The sequence below is a fragment of the Somniosus microcephalus genome, chromosome 7, assembly GCF_052327205.1.
Source record: "Somniosus microcephalus isolate GS21.2 chromosome 7, FLI_Smic_1.0, whole genome shotgun sequence".
In the NCBI taxonomy this organism is placed as follows: Eukaryota; Metazoa; Chordata; class Chondrichthyes; order Squaliformes; family Somniosidae; genus Somniosus; species Somniosus microcephalus.
Window position 1 is genome coordinate 54,592,984 of NC_140993.1, and position 17,705 is coordinate 54,610,688.

General features: G+C 42.6%; 1 long non-coding RNA gene across 1 annotated transcript in view; it reads left to right on the top strand.

The window, feature by feature from the left end:
* The window catches only part of LOC147114636 (uncharacterized), a 49,897-nt gene that overhangs the window by 30,485 nt on the left and 1,707 nt on the right, over positions 1-17,705 (top strand). Inside the window, exon 2 of the long non-coding RNA XR_015078970.1 lies at positions 17,363-17,473. This is a non-coding gene — a long non-coding RNA (uncharacterized LOC147114636). The remainder of the gene's footprint in view (positions 1-17,362; positions 17,474-17,705) is intronic.

Here is a 17,705-nt window from a genome sequence, read left to right on the forward strand (position 1 = left end):
GCCGAATCGACCTTGAGGCGTTATCCGGACCGAGTCAGGAAGCCTCCAGAGAGACTGAATTTGTAATTGATTAACTTCAGCAAATGTGTATATTATTCTTGTAAAAATGTTATTTAATGATTACTTAAAATGTTATGTACTATTTATCTAAAAGTGGAGGAATTGTAGTGTATGTACCTTTAAGAGGAACTATGTTTTTGAAGCCCCTGTATACTGTAGTACCAGTAGTGACCACTCGGGTATATAAGCCTGTGTAGCGTCTTGTGTTGTTAGTTCACCTCCAGACTTTGTTCAGTAAACACTTGTTAAATCAACTCCTGCATTCCGTGTCTCCATTAACACACGGATCTGACAGTGCTGGTAGGCAGACTGATGCTTATAGCTCTAATGGTATACTGATATAAGCAATTTGTGATGATGAATTGAGATAGCAATTTAAAAAAGGCTAGAGATGTAGGTAATCACAAATAACTACAGGAAAATGCTTCACTTCCTGATTCACGTAATTGCAGTTGCAAGCTTATTTCTTCCCCTTCCATCTTCCCCCCCCAAACCCAAACTGTTGTCTGTTTTGGGTTGGTGATCATTTTTATTATTGTGTAGTCTCAAACTTGTGAAAGCTCAATTCTTGGACGAAATGATTTGCCGAGTTCTGCGATTTCTAGAAAATCCCTTTTTTTTTAAAAAAAAAGTCAAATGTATTTGAATTATTATTGTCTCTTTTCTCCAAATATAAATTTATTCTCTAGTCAGGCGACTTCCTTGTAGTCAGCACAAAACCTATCACAGTTTTTTAGTTGTGGGGCAAAGAGGGAAGATTACTTCATTTTTAGCGTTTCGATGATACATTCATGTTTACAAGTCTAAAGCATGACTGGAGCAAAAATGTATTTATTTTTCCTCGGTGAAGAAAATAAGTGGAAAGAAGTCAATCAAAAGAATTTAACGCTTTATTTAATTCCTTTTTAAAAGGGAGCTTAATTATTTTTTAAAAATCCTATATAAAGATTGAAAAACGCAGGAAGGCGCTTATGATACATCGTGTAGTAGTGTTTAGGTGATGCCAAGCTGTTTTTAAAACCTGGAAGGTTAGTTGAGCAAGAATGGTCCAAAGGTAAGGAGCTGCACAGTTTGAGATCGTTGAAAAGACCTGTTTGTATTAGGAGATGGTGAAGCACCATGATCCAGGAAGTAGGAAGAATGTGATGGATATTTGATTAAGGACATGTTTGAACATCAGCTACATCTATTTTTTTTACATAATCCGAGATACTGCAAAGCAATGCGGTGGCACTACTGGTGGGACCATGAAAATGCCTCAACTACAACCAGTTACGAGTTGAATAACATGGTAATGTTAGATTGATATTCTAGATCTTTTGATTTGGGAGCCATGTTAGTAGTTTCTCTTGTAAATTATCTCTGACTTCTTGCCTTTCTGATGGAAATTAATTAAATTGGAGAGAATGCAAGTTGTAAATGGTCTCTTGGAGCAGTGGACTTGACTCACCTTTTCTCATTTTGGAGCTAGTGTTTAGATGGTAGGCTTGTATGACTAAAGACCACTGCTGTAGAGTTGGTTGACATAATTAATAAGAGCTTTCATGGATTTAGTGTGACTATACTTCAAAAGACGGTGCTTATCTATACGCTCAGCAAGACTGTAATTATGCTAACATCGAATGATTATAGAGTAATTTTGCTGTTCCTGAAGGATATGGGTAAGCTCCGCCTTCATTAGTGTGAAATATTCAACCAGCAAAAGTGGTAGGGAAGAAAGAAACACACAGATTAATAGGGTTGAGAGAGTGATTTGGGGTTGAATGTGGGAAAGAAAATTAAAATCTGGAGAGATAAAGAATGAGACTTTTGAGTGAGGGAAGGTTGGTGATTGGGAAATAAAAAGTAAAAACCAGTTTTTCTTTAAATTGGAGTTGGCATGCTGGGTGAATACATTTTACTGAAACTCAAGTGAAACTTTGGTTAGCCATGTCTGTTTATCCTAATGGATAAAAGTTTCAGTTCTGTTCTTCAATTTGACTTCGATATAGTCTTTGTCTTACCCTATTGTGTTCTCAACACAATACACAGTCATAGCCTACAATAAGTTGCTGTTTTGTGTATGTAACAAAAGTGCATCGTCACAACCACATCTGGAAAATTTTGACCTTTCCAGAGAACTTTTAATTCTGCCATGGTTAATAATGGTGAGTGGTAATTAACGGGAAAGGTTAGCACTCCTGGCATATCCAGGTAAATTTCTGTTCTGCTAACTGGTTTTATTTTAGTTTTTGTCTGTTGTGATGCTGAAATAAGCACTAATATTACAGTAAGATTGGGCCACTAGATTGATTAGTGAATGAGTTTTTTATTCGTTCATGGGATGTGGGTGTCGCTGGCAAGGCCAGCATTTAGGCCAGCAGATGTAACGAGCAGGGTGGATAAAGGGGAACCAGTAAATGTAGTGTTGAGGCGAAGATCAGATCAGCCATGATCTTATTGAATGGTGGGGCAGGCTCGAGAGGCTGAATGGCCTACTCCTGCTCCTATTTTCTTATGTTCTTATTGCCCATCCCTATTTGCCCTTGAGAAGGTGGTGGTGCGCCACCGCCTTGAACTGCTGGTGAAGGTACTCCCACAGTGCTGTTGGGGAGGGAGTTCCAGGATTTTGACCCAGTGACGATGAAGGGCAGGCAATATACTTCCAAGTCAGGATAGTGTGACTTGGAGGAGAACCTGGAGGTGGTGGTGTTACCATGCGCCTGATGCCCTTGTCCTTCTAGGTGGTAGAGGTCGTGGGATTGGGAAGTGTTGCCGAAGAAGCCTTGGCGAGTTGCTGCAGTGCATCTTGTAGATGGTACACACTGCAGCCACGGTACGCTGGTGGTGGAGGGGGTGAATGTTGAAGGTTATGAATAGGGTGCTAATAAAGCGGGCTGCTTTGTCTTGGATGGTGTCGAGCTTCTTGAGTGGTGTTGGAGCTGCACTCATCCAGGCAAGTGGGGAGTATTCCATCACACTCCTGACTTGTGCGTTGTCGTTGGTGGAAAGGCTTTGGGGAGTCAAGAGGTGAGACACACTCTGCAGAATACCCAGCCTCTGAACTGCTCTTGGTGCCACAGTATTTGTGGCTAGTCCAGTTAAGTTTCTGGTCAATGTTGACCCCGAGGATGTTGATGGTGGGGGATTAGGCGATGGTAATGCTTGTTGGAAATAGTCATTGCCTGGCACTTGTGGCACGAATGTTACCTGCCACTTATCAGCCCAAGCCTGAATGTCGTCCAGGTCTTGCTTCATGCGGGCATGGACTGCTTGATTATCTGAGGAGTTGTGAATGGCACTGAATACTGCAGAGTCATCAGCGAACATCCCAACTTCTGACCTTCTGATGGAGGGAAGGTCTTTGACCAAGAAGGTGAAGATGGTTGAGCCTAGGATAGTGACTTGAGGAACTCCTGCAGCGATGTCTTGGGCTGTAATGATTGACCTCCAGCCACCACAACCATCTTCCTTTGTGCTAGGTATGACTCCAGCCAGTGAAGAGTTTTCCCCCCTGATTCCCATTGACTTCAGTTTTATTGGAGCTCCTTGATGCCACACTCTGCCAAATGCTGCCTTGATGTAAAGGGCATTCACGCTTTCCTCACCTCTGGAATTCAGCTCATTTGTCCATGTTTGGACCAAGGCTGTAATGAGGTCTGGCTCCGAGTGATCCTGGCGGAACCCAAACTGGACATCAATGAGCAGGTTATTGGTGAGTAAGTGTTGCTTGATAGCACTGTTGACGACACCTTCCATCACTTTGCTGATGATTGAGAGTAGACTAATGCGGCGGAAATTGGTTAGATTGGATTTGTCCTGCTTTTTGTGGACAGGACATACCTGGGCAGTTTTCCACATTGTCTGATAAATGCCAGTGTTATAGCTGTACTGGAATGGCTTGGCTAGAGGTGCGGCTAGTTCTGGAGCACAAGTTGTCGGCATGAAAGCTGGAATGCTGTCGGGGCCCACAGTTTTTGCTGTATCCAGTGCGCTCAGCCGTTTCTTGATATTGCATGGAGTGAATCGAATTGGCTAAAGACTGGCTTCTGATGACTGGAACCTCCGGAGGAGGCCGAAATGGATCATCCACACGGCACTTTTAGCTGAAGATACTTGCAAACGCTTCAGCTTTGTCTTTTGCATTCACAGAATCACAGAATCACAGAAACCCCACAGTGCAGATAGAGGCCATTTCGGCCCATCGAGCCTGCACCGACACATATCCCACCCGATCCCCGTAACCCCTACACCAACACATGTCCCACCCTATCCTTGTAACCCCACGTATTTAATCCCCCTAACACTAAGGGTCAATTTATCATAGCCAAGCAACCTAACCCGCACATCTTTGGACTGTGGGAGGAAACCGGAGCACCCGGAGAAAACCCACGCAAACACGGGGAGAATGTGCAAACTCCACACAGACAGTCGCCCGAGGCCGGATTCGAACCCGGGTCTCTGGCGCTGTGAGGCAACAGTGCTAACCACTATGCCACCGTGCTGGGCTCCACCATCATTGAGCATGGGGATATTCATGGAGCTTCCCCCTCCCGTTAATTGTTTAATGGTCCACCACCATTCACGACTGGATGTGGCAGGACTGCAGAGCTTTGATCTGTTCCGTTGATTTTGGGATCGCTTAGCTCTGTCTATAGCATGCTGCTTCTGCTTTTTAGCATGCATGTTGCAGCTTCCCCAGCTTGGCAGTGCATTTTTAGGTACGCCTGGTGCTGCTCCTGGCATACTCTTCTACACTCCCTATTGAACTAGGGTTGTTCCCCTGGCTTGATGATGATGGTAGAGTGAGGGATATGCCAGGCCATGAAGTTACAGATTGTGGTGGAATACAATTCTGCTGCTGCTAATGGCCCACAATGCCTCATTGGTGCCCAGTTTTGAGCTGCTAGTTCTGTTCTGAATCTATTCCATTTAGCATGGTGGTAGTGCCACAGCACGATGGAGGGTGTCTTCAGTGTGAAGACGGGACTTCGTCTCCACAATGACTATGCAGCGGTCACTGCTACCAATGCTGTCATGGACAGATGCATCTGTGGCAGGTGGATTGGTGAGGACGAGGTAAAGTAGGTTTTTCCCCTCGTGTTGGTGTTCTCACCACCTGTCGCAGACCCAGACTGGCAGCAATGCCCTTCAGAACTCGGCCAGCTTGGGCAGTAGTGGTGCTACCGAGCCACTCTTAGTGATAGACATTGAAGCCCCCCACCCAGAGAACATTCTGTGCCCTTGCTATTCTTGGTGCTTCTTTCAAGTGTTCAACATGATTTATTAGCTGAGGGAGGGCGGTAAGTGGTAATCAGCAGGAGATTTCCTTGGCCATGCTTGACCTGAAGCCATGAGACTCCATGTGGTCCAGAGTCAATGTTGAGGACTCCCAGGGCCACTCCTTCCCAACTGTATACCACTGCCGCCACTCCTGCTGGGTCTGTCTTGCCGGTGGGACAGGACATACGCAGGGATGGTGATGGAGGAGTCTGGGGCATTGGCTGAAAGGTATGATTCTGTGTGTGACAAATCCACAGATGTTAGTGAGGAGGACTTTGCAGGGTCGACTGGGCTGGGTGTGCTGTGTCCATAGCTGGTGCCGAGGTCGATGCCAGGTGGTCCGTCCGGTTTTATTCTTACTGATTTTTGTAGCGGTTTTTTACAACTGAGTGGTTTGCTAGGCCATTTCAGAGGGCAGTTAAGAGTGAACCACATTGCTGTGGGTCTGGAGTCACATAGGGTAAGGACGGCAGATTTCCTTCCCTAAAGGACATTAGTGAACCAGATGGGTTTGTACGACAATCCGATAGTTTCATGGTCACCATTACTGATACTAGCTTTATTTAATTAACTGAATTTAAATTCCCCAGCTGCCGTGGTGGAATTTGAACTCTCGTCTCCAGATCAGTAGTCCAGGCCTCTGGATTACTAGTCCAGCAACGTAACCACTATGCTACCACATTTATTGCCCATCCCTAGTTGCCCTTGATGATGGTGTTTCATAACCACTGCAACTTTTGAAGTTTAAGTAGGCAAATGTGGCATCAGTTTGCACAAATCTCGCCAGCAGCAAATGAGTTGAGTAACCAGTTAATCTATCTTTTGGTGGTGGTGGTGATTGAAGAAGTAACGTTGGGAGAACTCCCTCCTCCTCAAATAATACCATGGAATATTTGATGTCTACCCGAATCACAGGAACAGGCAGGTGGGACCTTAGTTTAACATCTCATCTGAATTATGGGACTTCCAATAATGCAGCATTTTCTCAGTATTACACTGAAGTTTTAGCTTAAATTGTGAGCTCAAGTTCTAGAGTGGCAATGAAGCTATTGCAATATGAGTAGCGTTATTACAGTTCTAATTACTTTGCAGAACCAAAATATGCACTAACAGAATTTGTTTTAAAAAAACTTGAATTCTGCTTGCGTCTATTTCTCTCCTTTTAATTTCGCTTTGTTTTGGTAAAGGGGAAATTTACGTTGAGTAAAAAAAGTAAAGTTTAAACCCTTTTGCTTGCCTACTTCCTTTACTTTGAGCTCCTATCACATCGTGAGCAGCGAATACAGTATACTAAATTGCAAGAAGTACAAGTAAATCGCTGTTTCACCTGGAAGAGGTGTTTGGACACCCTGGTCCACTCCTCTATCACCCCCCCAGCACCCTTTCCCCTTCGCCCGGCACCTTCCCGTGCAAGCAAAGGAGATGCAACACCTGCCCTTATACCTCCCCCCCCCCCCCCCCCCCCTTCCCACTGTCCAGGGCCCAAACACCCCTTCTAGGTGAAACAGCGATTTACTTGTACTTCTTGCAATTTAGTATACTGTATTCGCTGCTCACGATGTGGTCTCCTCTACATTAGGGAGACCAAACGCAGATTGGGTGACTGCTTTGCGGAACACCTCCGTTCAGTCCGTAAGGAGGACCACGAGCTTCCGGTCGCCTGTCACTTTAATTCACCGCTCTATTCCCACTCAGACCTCACCGTACTCTGGCTCTGGCATTAAGAACATAAGAAATAGGAGCAGGAGTAGGCCAATCAGCCCCTCGAGCCTGCTCCACCATTCAATAAGATCATGGCTGATCTGATGCTAACCTCAAATCTTCTATCACTCTCCATCCACCCAAACCCATGTGCTCTCCCGGGAGAGGCGATAAACCCAATGGCCAATTTGGGAGAAAAAAATCTGGGAAATTCCTCTCCGACCCATCTAGGCGATCGAAACTCGTCCAGGAGATCACTCTGTCCCTATATTTTCTACAGTACTTACCTTCTGTAAAGGCGATCTCCACCCCAGCCAGGAACAGGAATAAAACCATCTCCTGAAATCCAACACAGAATTAGAACACAGTAGGAGCAGAACCAGGCTACACTGCCCCTGGGCCCGCTCCACTACCCACAGGGCCATGACCATTCCGAACCTAGACTCATGTCCAATTTCCTGCCCGCTCCCCGTAACCCTTAATTCCCTTTACTTCTCGGAAACTATCTATTTCTGTTTTAAATTTATTTAATGATGTAGTTTCCACAGCTTTCTGGGGCAGCAAATTCCACAAACCTACCACCCTCTGAGTGAAGCAGTTTCTCCTCATCTCAGTTTTGAAAGAGCAGCCCCTTATTCTAAGATTATGCCCCCTAGTTCTAGTTTCACCCATCATTGGGAACATCCTCTTAAGTATGGACACCAAAACTGTATGCAGTATTCCAGGTGTGGTCTCACCAATACCTTGTACAACTGCAGCAATACCTCCCTGTTTTTATACTCCATCCCCCTTGCAATAAAAGCCAACATTCCATTGGCCTTCTTGATCACTTGCTGCACCGGCATACTAACTTTTTGAGTTTCGTGCACCAGGACCCCCAGATCCCTTTGTACTACAGTACTTTCCAGTTTCTCTTGCTCCACGATTTTTCCTGCCAAAGTGCATAACCTCACACTTTCCAGTATTGTATTCCATCTGCCAAATCTCTGCCCACTTACTTAGCCTGTCTATGTCCCCTTGCAGGTTTTTTATGTCCTCCTCACTCACTACTTTCCATCCCATCTTTGTATCATCTGCACGGAAGCTCAGCGTAAGCTCGAAGAACAGCACCTCATCTTTCGATTAGGCACTCTACAGCCCTCTGGGCTCAACATAGAGTTCAACAATTTCAGATCATAACCTCGGCCCCTATCATATATATATTTTTTATCCACACTTTTTGTTTGTGCCTTTTTCTTCCCTCCCACATGGCAGCTGTCTTTCATTCTGCCAGCGCAATTCACACTTCATCTAGAGCCATCCTTTGTTTCTTAACCTGTCCCATTACCATCTCCTTTTGCCTTGAATATCTCTTAATGCCTCTTTACTTCTCCTGCCTTCCATCCTATCACAGACCTTCCCGTTTGTTCTTTCATCCCCTCCCCCATTTCCCAGCCCCTAAACTTGCTTTAAAATCTGTTCCATTTCCTGCTTTTTTCCAGTTCTGACGAAAAGTCTTCGACCTGAAACGTTAACTCTGTCTCTCTCTCCATGGATGCTGCCTGGCCTGCTGAGTTTTTTCCAGCGTTTTCTATTGTTATTTCAGATTTCCAGCATCCGCAGTATTTTGCTATTGTATTAGACTTGGAAGATTGCCTGGTTCAGAGACCATGGCAAAACCAGGCAATCAAAGGGGAATACTTATCCATCGCATTAGAAATGTTAATTGGTGTAGAGTGTATATATAATGGGAGAGAAGATAAACCAGTGAGAAAAGGGAAGTCTGTATTGAAGGCTCTAAGTTTAAAACAAACTGGATATTTTTAAATATTTCAAATTTACAAGTCAGTATGCGAACTACCCAAGAGTAGTCACCCAAGAGTGTAGTTGGATTTGCTGGCCAGGCCTGGTAAGACCTGCGAAATCTGCTGGACAGTATTGGCAAGAATGTCCTGCCTGTTTACATGGAAATCAGTCCCGTGCAGTCTCCTTGCTAATTGTAACTTCCGGTACAAGGGAAGAAAAATCCTTTTTAAATCTGTAATTTTACTTTCTTTTCTCCTTGTGGAAGCTGTTTAGATGTTTGAATTTGTAGTTAGAGTTGTAGTCAACTGTACTTTATTAAATTTAGACCAAAAGATTATTTAATCCGTTCAGTTCCTATCCAGGATATTGGGTACAGAGGAAAAGGTGAGTGGATTTAGACTGAATTATTGCCATGCATTTGTCAGAACCCTTGTGTGTTCTCAGTATTCGTGTGATACATAATTTTGAGATGTTGCCCTGTGATGTCGAATCTAGGAATTACTGGCTATTTACATTTTTGTAAATAAATGGGTGGGAAGTGAAGACAATTGGATATTGCAAATGAAATGCTCACTCCAGATTTGGTTGCAACTACATTTTTATTCCAAGTGGTCAATGTTGCACATTCCATTCCTTTTGATTCTGACAATCTTTCTGTGCTCTTAATTTTTTTTTCCTGAAATGATAAAAATGCTGCCTGCTGCTGGCATCTACTCAACAATGTGAAAAGATTTCCCAGGTTTGTCCTATCTACAATAAAACCGGACAAATCTAACCCAGCCAATTACCACTCTATCAGGCTCTTCTCAATCATCAATAGTGTTATCAAGCAACATCTGCTCACCAACGTTCATTTTGAATTCCGCCAGAACCACTTGCTTCGAGTCCTAATCACAGCCATGAGACCGAAATGGACACGAGCTGAATGTTGGAGAAGAGGTGAGAGATGCTGCCCTCGACATCAAGGTAGCATTTAAACCAAATGTGGCACCGAGGAGCCAAAATTAGTCATTGTATTGCTGAATATTTTCCACAATTTAAATAGATATAGCATGAACGTTGCGTACACCATTGTTCTGCTTCACTAAAATACTTGACAATACTGTTGCCGTTGGGTCTCCTATGATAATACAATTGTAGTCTGTTGCTGTAAACATCCCCGACTGGAAGCTGTAAAATGGTTTCTCCAGCTTTCAGTCAGATGTTTGCGACCACCGGCTACATCCAAACCTACATTCTTGAAAATGATGGGAGTTGCTCAACATTCTCAATTAACTTACAATTAGAATATTTTTAAACTCCCTTTGACTTAATTGACCCCTATGCGATAACAGCCTTAGAACTACTTCAAGATATATCCATGATTCTCTGCCTAGAATCTAAATTTTTGTCTGATTTTTGGAAGTTTTGTGGCCCAATAGGAAGAAAGCTAACTCCTTGGGATGTTGCAATTTTCCATCCCTAGTTTGGGGAGGAAAAAAATCAGCCCGGGTTCCTGATTCTAGTGACTACCTGCTGGAAAGTGCTCGGCTATGATGGCCCTCGTGGTAGAATAACCTATTGTCCATACTTGCAACATTAGCAGCATCTATATGACAGTGAGAATCCGAGAATCAAAATGCCGTCTAGCCTCCGTTGCCTTTTTCTTCTAGTTCAGTCAGATGGATTTCAATGATTGATCACTTCTGTTGCTCCCTACCAGTGCAGCTCATTTGATGTGAGGTTCAGATAGACTAAAAATCTGGAATTGTGCGCACATGATTCATTACTGTTGGATTAGATAGTACTGTTCCTTTGTAGATTTTGGATTCAGTTTTTCATTTTTCCATTGCATCATGTGAGACAGCAATTAAAAGGTGTTTGGTACTGGGCCAAGCTGCAACAGTTTTAAATTTAAACACAGCTCTCAGCTGAATGGCACATCCTTTCACTCCCAATCACAATCTAGTAACTTGATTCAGTAGTGAGTGCCCTTTTAAATTTGCCTTTCCATGTGTTGAGTATGATTTATTTAACACAAGCATTTTTGAGATTTTTTTGAGGGGAGCCTGAGAAACATGAGACCTGTTTTGCAGTTTCTGAAATGATTCTTCTGACTGGTGTATGTAGCTACAATACTTAACATCTCTCAACATCTCTAATTTGATACTAACACACACAAAGTAGTTTCTGCCAGTAATGCTGGGAGCGATGTAAGACTTTGTAGATTGATAAGTAGTTGACTTGCACGTAACGACTGGCTCAAAGAAGGGGAGGATTGGGAAAATATTACTGGCTACAAAGTATTCGGGAAAGATGGGGAAGGAAAAATAGGAGGGGGTGACAGTATTGATCAAAGAAACTATTATAACACTGGAGAGGGATGATGTAGTTGAGAGGCCAAAGACGGAGTCTATTTGGTTAGAATTAAGGAACAACAGAGGAGCTATTCTACTACTGGGTGTATACTATAGGCCACCAAATAGTGGGAGGGAGATAGAGAAGCAAATTTAAAGACAAATTACAGAAGGTTGCAAGAATTACAAAGTAGTGATGATGGGAGACTTCAATTGTCCTAATATAGACTGGGATAGTAACCGTGTAAAGGGCAAAGAGGGGGAGGAATTCCTGAAATGTGTACAAGCTTGAATAAGTATGTTTCCAGCCCAATGAGGAAGGAAGCAGTGCTGGATTGAGTCTAGGGAATGAAGTGGAGCATGTTTTAGTGGGAGAGCATTTGGGGAATAGTGATCATAATATCAGGTTTAGACTAGTTATGGAAAATGACACTGCACAATCAAGTGCAAAAATACTTAACTGGAGCAGGGATAACTGAAAAGGGATCTGGCCCAGGTCTATTGGAATCAAAAGTTGGCAGGCAATACAGTAATTGAACAATGGGAGGGCTTCAGAGAGATGGTTTGGGTACCGAATAGGCACATTTCCACAAGGGGGGAAAAAATGCATCCAAAGCTAGAGCTTTCTGGATGACTAAAAAAGGAGTATCATGACAATTGTAAGATTCATAATACAGTAGAGAACCAATCTGAATGTAGGAAGTAGAGAGGAGATCTAAAAAAGGAAATGATAGAGCATGAGAATAGATTAACGGCTAACATAAAAAGGAACCCAAAAGTCTTTTAATAAACACAAATAGTCAAAGGAAGGGTGGGGCTGATTAGGGACCAAAAAGATCATCTTGTGGAGGCAGAGGGCATGGCTGAGGTAGTAAATGAGTACTTTGCATTTGTCTTCACTAGAGAAGAGGATGTTGCCAATCAATATATCTGTTAAGCTGCGTGGCCACGCAGTGCTCGAAGTCTTGCGCAGGCAGCTCAGTGGCTTCACAATGGAAAAACCATGCATGTGCAGAAATTTGAATTGGCCACGCGGCCCGTTCAAAGGACTGCGCACCCAAAAAAATTAGCGGGTACATTGCTGCTAATGTAACAATAAAGGAGGAAGCAGTAGCAATATTGGATAGGATGAAAATAGATAAAAGAGGATGTACTTAAAAGGTTGGCAGTCCTCAAAGTAGAAAAATCACCCGGTCCAGATGGGATGCATCCTAGGTTGCTGAGGGAAGTAAGGGTGAAAATTGTGGAGGCTCTGGCCACGGGCTTCTAATCCTCCTTCGATATGGGGGTGGTGCCAGAGGACTGGAAGATTGCAAATGCTACAACACTGTTTAAAAAGGGGGGAGGGGGAATAAACCAAGCAATTACAGGCCAGTCAAACTAACGTCAGTAGTGGGGAAACTTTGAGACAATAATCCAGGACAAAATTAGTTGGCATTTGGAAAAGAATGGGCTAATAAATGAAAGTGAGCACAGATTTATTAAAGACAAATCATATTTGACTAACTTAATCAAGGTCTTTGATGAAGTAACGGAGAGGGTTGATGAGGGTAGTGCACTTGACTTTCAAAAGGTGTTTGACAAAGTACCACATAATAAACTTGTTAGCAAAATTAAAGCCCATGTGATTAAAGGGTCCGTGGCAACAAGGATGCAAAATTGGCCAAGGGACAGAGAGTAGCAGTGTGGTTATTTTTCAGACTGGAAGGAAGTATACAGTGGTGTTCCCTAGGGGTTGGTATTAGGACTACTGCTCTTTTTGATATATATTAATGACCTGGACCTGGGTATACACGGCATAATTTTAAAGTTTGCAGATTATTCAAAACTCTGCAATGTATTAAACAATAAGGAGGATAGTAACAGACTTCAGGAGGACATGCAGACTGGTAAAATGGGCAGACACATGTCAGATGAAATTTAATGCAAAAGAAGTGTGAAGTGATCCATTTTGGTAGGAAGCATAAGGAGAGGCAATATGAACTAAATGGCACAATTTTAAAAGGGGCGCAGTAAAAAATGACTGAAGCTTTGATTGTCTTTTAAAAATCCAACTGGTTTATTAACGTCCTTTTATGAAAGGAAACCTGGTTCATTAACGTCCTTAAGGAAAGGAAACCAATCTGGCCTAAATGTGATTCCAGTCCCACACCAGCATGGTCAACTTTGACGTGGTCTAGCAAGCCATTCAGACACTACGAGCATAGTGGGAACACAGTCACCACACGTATGGCAGTAGTTCAAGAAGGCCACCACCATGTTCTTGGTACAGCCAAGGATGGGCAATAAATGCCAGCCTGCCAGTGATGCCCACATCCTGAAAATATTTTTTTTCTGTTCTAATAATTCTCTGGAAAAACTTCTAATTTTCATTGTTCTATTGACCTATCTCAGTCCAAGCTTCCTTGTTACCAATTCACCAGCCAGTGAACAATTATTCACCATGTATCTGCTCGAAAATCTTTCAGTTTTGGAAACTTCTATTAGATCTTCTCTCTTCCAGTGGGAGAAATAAAACATTTTCCAAGTCTGCCTTCTTGAGCATTATGCTCATTCCTGGTATCATTCTAGTGAATCTTCGCAATACCTTTTCAGCGATTCTAATACCCTTCCAATATGGGGTGCCCAAAAATGCGTATAATACTCAACTGTGGCTTATCCAATATTTTGTACAGGTGCCATTTGCTTTTATATTCAACGCCCCTGTATATAAAACCCAGAACTCCCTGACCTTTTTTAACCTGCACTCCCTTTTTTTTTAATAACTTTGAACAAAACAAAGGGAAACTAAACTAAATTATATTATTCCTGGTGTCCACAAAACATTCCAGTCCAGCTTTTAAAGATTTATGCATCGTTTCCCTCCCCCCAGATTTCTGTTCCCATCACTGAGTCTTGCTATTTATGTTCTACTTTCTAGGAGCATCAGAAATTGGAGCAGGAGTGGGCCATACAGCCCCTCGAGCCTGCTCCACCATTCAATAAGATCATGACTGACCTTCCACCTCAACTCCACTTTCCTGCCCTGTCCCCATATCCCTTAGTGCCCAAAAATCTATCGATCTCAGCCTTAACTATACTCAATGACAAAATCTAAAGCTCTCTGGGTTAGAGAATTCCAAAGATTCACAATCTTCTAAGTGAAGAAATTTCTCCTCATCTCGGTCCTAAATGGCCAACCCCTTATCCTGAGACTATGACCCCAAGTTCTAGGCTCTCCAGCCAGGGGAAACAGCCTCTCCGCATCTGCCCGGTCAAGCCCTCTGACTAGTGTAAAATATCCGATCACCTTTTGTTCAGCTAAACTCCAGAGAATACAGGCCCATTCTACTCCAGTAACGAGAAGTTTGTTCACAAACCCATTTGGCCCAACCAATAATGTTGGTCATGGTGTGGAGATGCCGGAGTTGGACTGGGGTGGACAAATGTAAAAAGTCACACAACACCAGGTTATAGTCCAACAGCTTTATTTGAAATCACAAGCTTTCGGAGCGCTGCTCCTTCTTCAGGTGAAGTGGAGAAATGCATAAAGACACAGCTTATATAGCTTACATCTGACATGATTCTCTGACTATATAAGCTGTGTCTTTATGCATTTCTCCACTTCACCTGAAGAAGGAGCAGTGCTCCGAAAGCTTGTGATTTCAAATAAAGCTGTTGGACTATAACCTGGTGTTGTGTAATAATGTTGGTGTTTACCCTCCGTAGTTCCTTTCATTACTGCCTTTTGTCTTTTCCTAAAATGTACTTCATTATATTTCTGCTTTGACCTGCATCTCCCACCTCGCTGCCAACCTGTATGTTCTTATGCATTTTTTCTTGCAGTTTGTCATGCCAGCTAATTTATTATTGTCAGCAGACTTCAGTATCAATGCACTGTGATGCCATTTGTCTTAGTTCCCTGGTGCTTTAGCCCTGCAGTTGTGTTTGCCATCTGTTGCATGAACTATAATACTTCACTAATGCCTTGGTGGGTTAAAGTGTTGAGGTGTGGTACATGGCTATACAAACCAGAAGGAGCCAGGTTTGATCCTGGTCATTGTTGAGTTAACTGGCAGTAGGGGTCCTCAAATTGGCCTCTATGGTCTGAGCTACAGGGTGGAAATATTAGCCAAGGTTACCACATGATCTCTGATGGCGCCTGCTGACTCGGGCTTCTCTTCACAATCAAATAGTCTTCCAGCGACGTCTGATGTGGCTTATCATGTGAAGAATGTTTACTTGGTGTCAGTGTGCTGGCATGCTGCCAATACCTCCAGAGTTAGCCCCTTCAAGGGGAGGAGAGGGGGGGGGAAAGGAGTAAAAAACAACTTTTATGAAAAGTAATTTAGTGTATATATTGTATAAAAAGTTTTAATTATCTTCTCCGTTCATTAGCAAAGCCATTTGATTTGGATTAAAGCATTAACTGGTATTTGTAGATTGTATGATTTAGCCTTGAAGTCTCCTGCAGTGAAGTAATGTGAAGCTATCAAAAACCACAGGCACACTACCTGTAATGAAACCTTTAGATTGTACTATTGGCAGGTATAGACCAGTCTAGCTTTCAAATCCTGTGTGGGTCGTGCAAGTTTATGAAGAAAACTAATCATTTCTAGTCACACAAGGCATTTGAATGATAATGTTCTGGTTCCTGTACATTTCAGTGCCAGCGAGAGCTTGACCGTGTGCAGCTGAGCTCCAGGCACTGTAAACATCCTACACTCAGCTGTAACAAGAAAAAGGGGCTGAGAGAAGGTTGTTTACTCTAACTGGCTTGGAACAGCAACTTTTTACATGAAGAATGCCTTTGGAGAAGATATCTGGAGGAGGTTTGTAATGGTTGGCACGCTTTACAATTTATACAAACCTGGAAAGGTTAAGGGAAGAGTTTGAAAAATATTGAACTTTTTTTTTATAAAAGAGAATTTTGTAATTTTATTATCTATATTATAGAGTTGATAGTATTTTGGGATTAAAGAAGTACATTACCATTGAGGTGGCGATGGGCTGAGAATTAAGAAATCCTTTCTTTCTCCCACCCCTTCCGCTCTTCTTCCCAACAACTAAAATACAAGTCATTTAAACTGTGGTGTCAGTACGTTTTTAGACCCAAAATTTGTTTGTTGTTCTGTATATGGAGTGCGCTGTGCTATGTAAAACCTGCTAGATTTTATCTCTCAAATTTGAAACCAGCTCAACTGCAATGAATTAACAGGAAACTAAAAAGGGGCATTGTTACCTGAACAGGGAGAGGGAAGTTCCTTGAAAATAGCAGGATTAAATGTGTTGTATCATGCTCCTAAAAATGATTTTATTGCCGTAGTAACATACTGTTGGGCCTGTGTGAAGCAAACACTAAACTATTTGGCTTTTAACTGAGCTGTGGCGTTCATGATTTCAATAATTTAGACGAGCAGAACCTAGTACAGTTTAATTTTAGTGGGCTGGAATAACTCCGTTGCTCTGGAGCTGGCCAGAATGTGTCCTGAGCAGGCCTTCCACTATGCTATAACTGACATGAACGTGGAACCTTTGCGGGATCTGAAAGTCAAACAACTGGAAATACTTTGCATACCAGAGCGAATAGCATATACTGTAGTGACTTTTTTTATAAAGTGCATTTCCTGAAAGCTGGGGGTTAATCTTTAATATTAGCAGTTATATAATTTGTAAGAAAATGTAGCATTTTATGCCCCTGTAAAAATACCATTTGTATTGTCCTGATGATTAGTGGGTTATTGTGGTACCTAATGTGTTACTGAGGGGTACAGACCAGAATGGTCCCAGGTTTAACGATTGTTTATGCTGATCTCCGCAGAAGTAAGGCTGATAAAATTGGCCTTCGAGCCTTTGGATTGGTAGGGTGGGGGGAGAGGAGAAGAAAAATTCACCAGATTCTAAATCCTGATGACTATCTACTGCTTGACATTGAGAACTGAATCATGCCTTTGCAGTCAATAACCTTCTGAGGCTGTTTGGGCTCTGACCTTGAGTTAGATGCTGGAGTACTTCTGGCTCTTGTATGCCAGCAAGTGTCACCATCTTTGCGAGAGGAGAGAAAGTGGAGGCAAGAAGAAGAAAACGCAAAATGCCAACTTACTACAGCCAGAGTTCAACTTTCACTACTTTGACACTACAGATGTATAAATTTCCAGAACTGGAAATGTCTCCAGGATATGATTGTATTTTTGTAATATGATTGATCTATGTTTTTTGCATCCCCCCCCCCCCCCCAGCTCTGAAGGACTAGGTGTGGACTCAAAAATACAAGAAAGGAACTGGATGGACAAGCTGCAGTGACCAGCAACATGACAGTTTACATGCAGATTTTGTGCCTAGACATGCTGGTAATGGTACTCACTGTTTATAGATGTCACTTTCCTGTAAAGGGGCAGGTTTGATTGCTTGGTAAATACAGCACTGAGGGTCAGGAAATTGGCATTGTTGAATTTCAGTACACATGCCAACAATTGGGTCCCTGGGAATTTAAACCTTAATGCATTTAAATCCTGACCAAACTAATGACAAACAGGCAAACTTCTTAAGCACCCCATTATCACTGGTGCTTAAAATGAATAT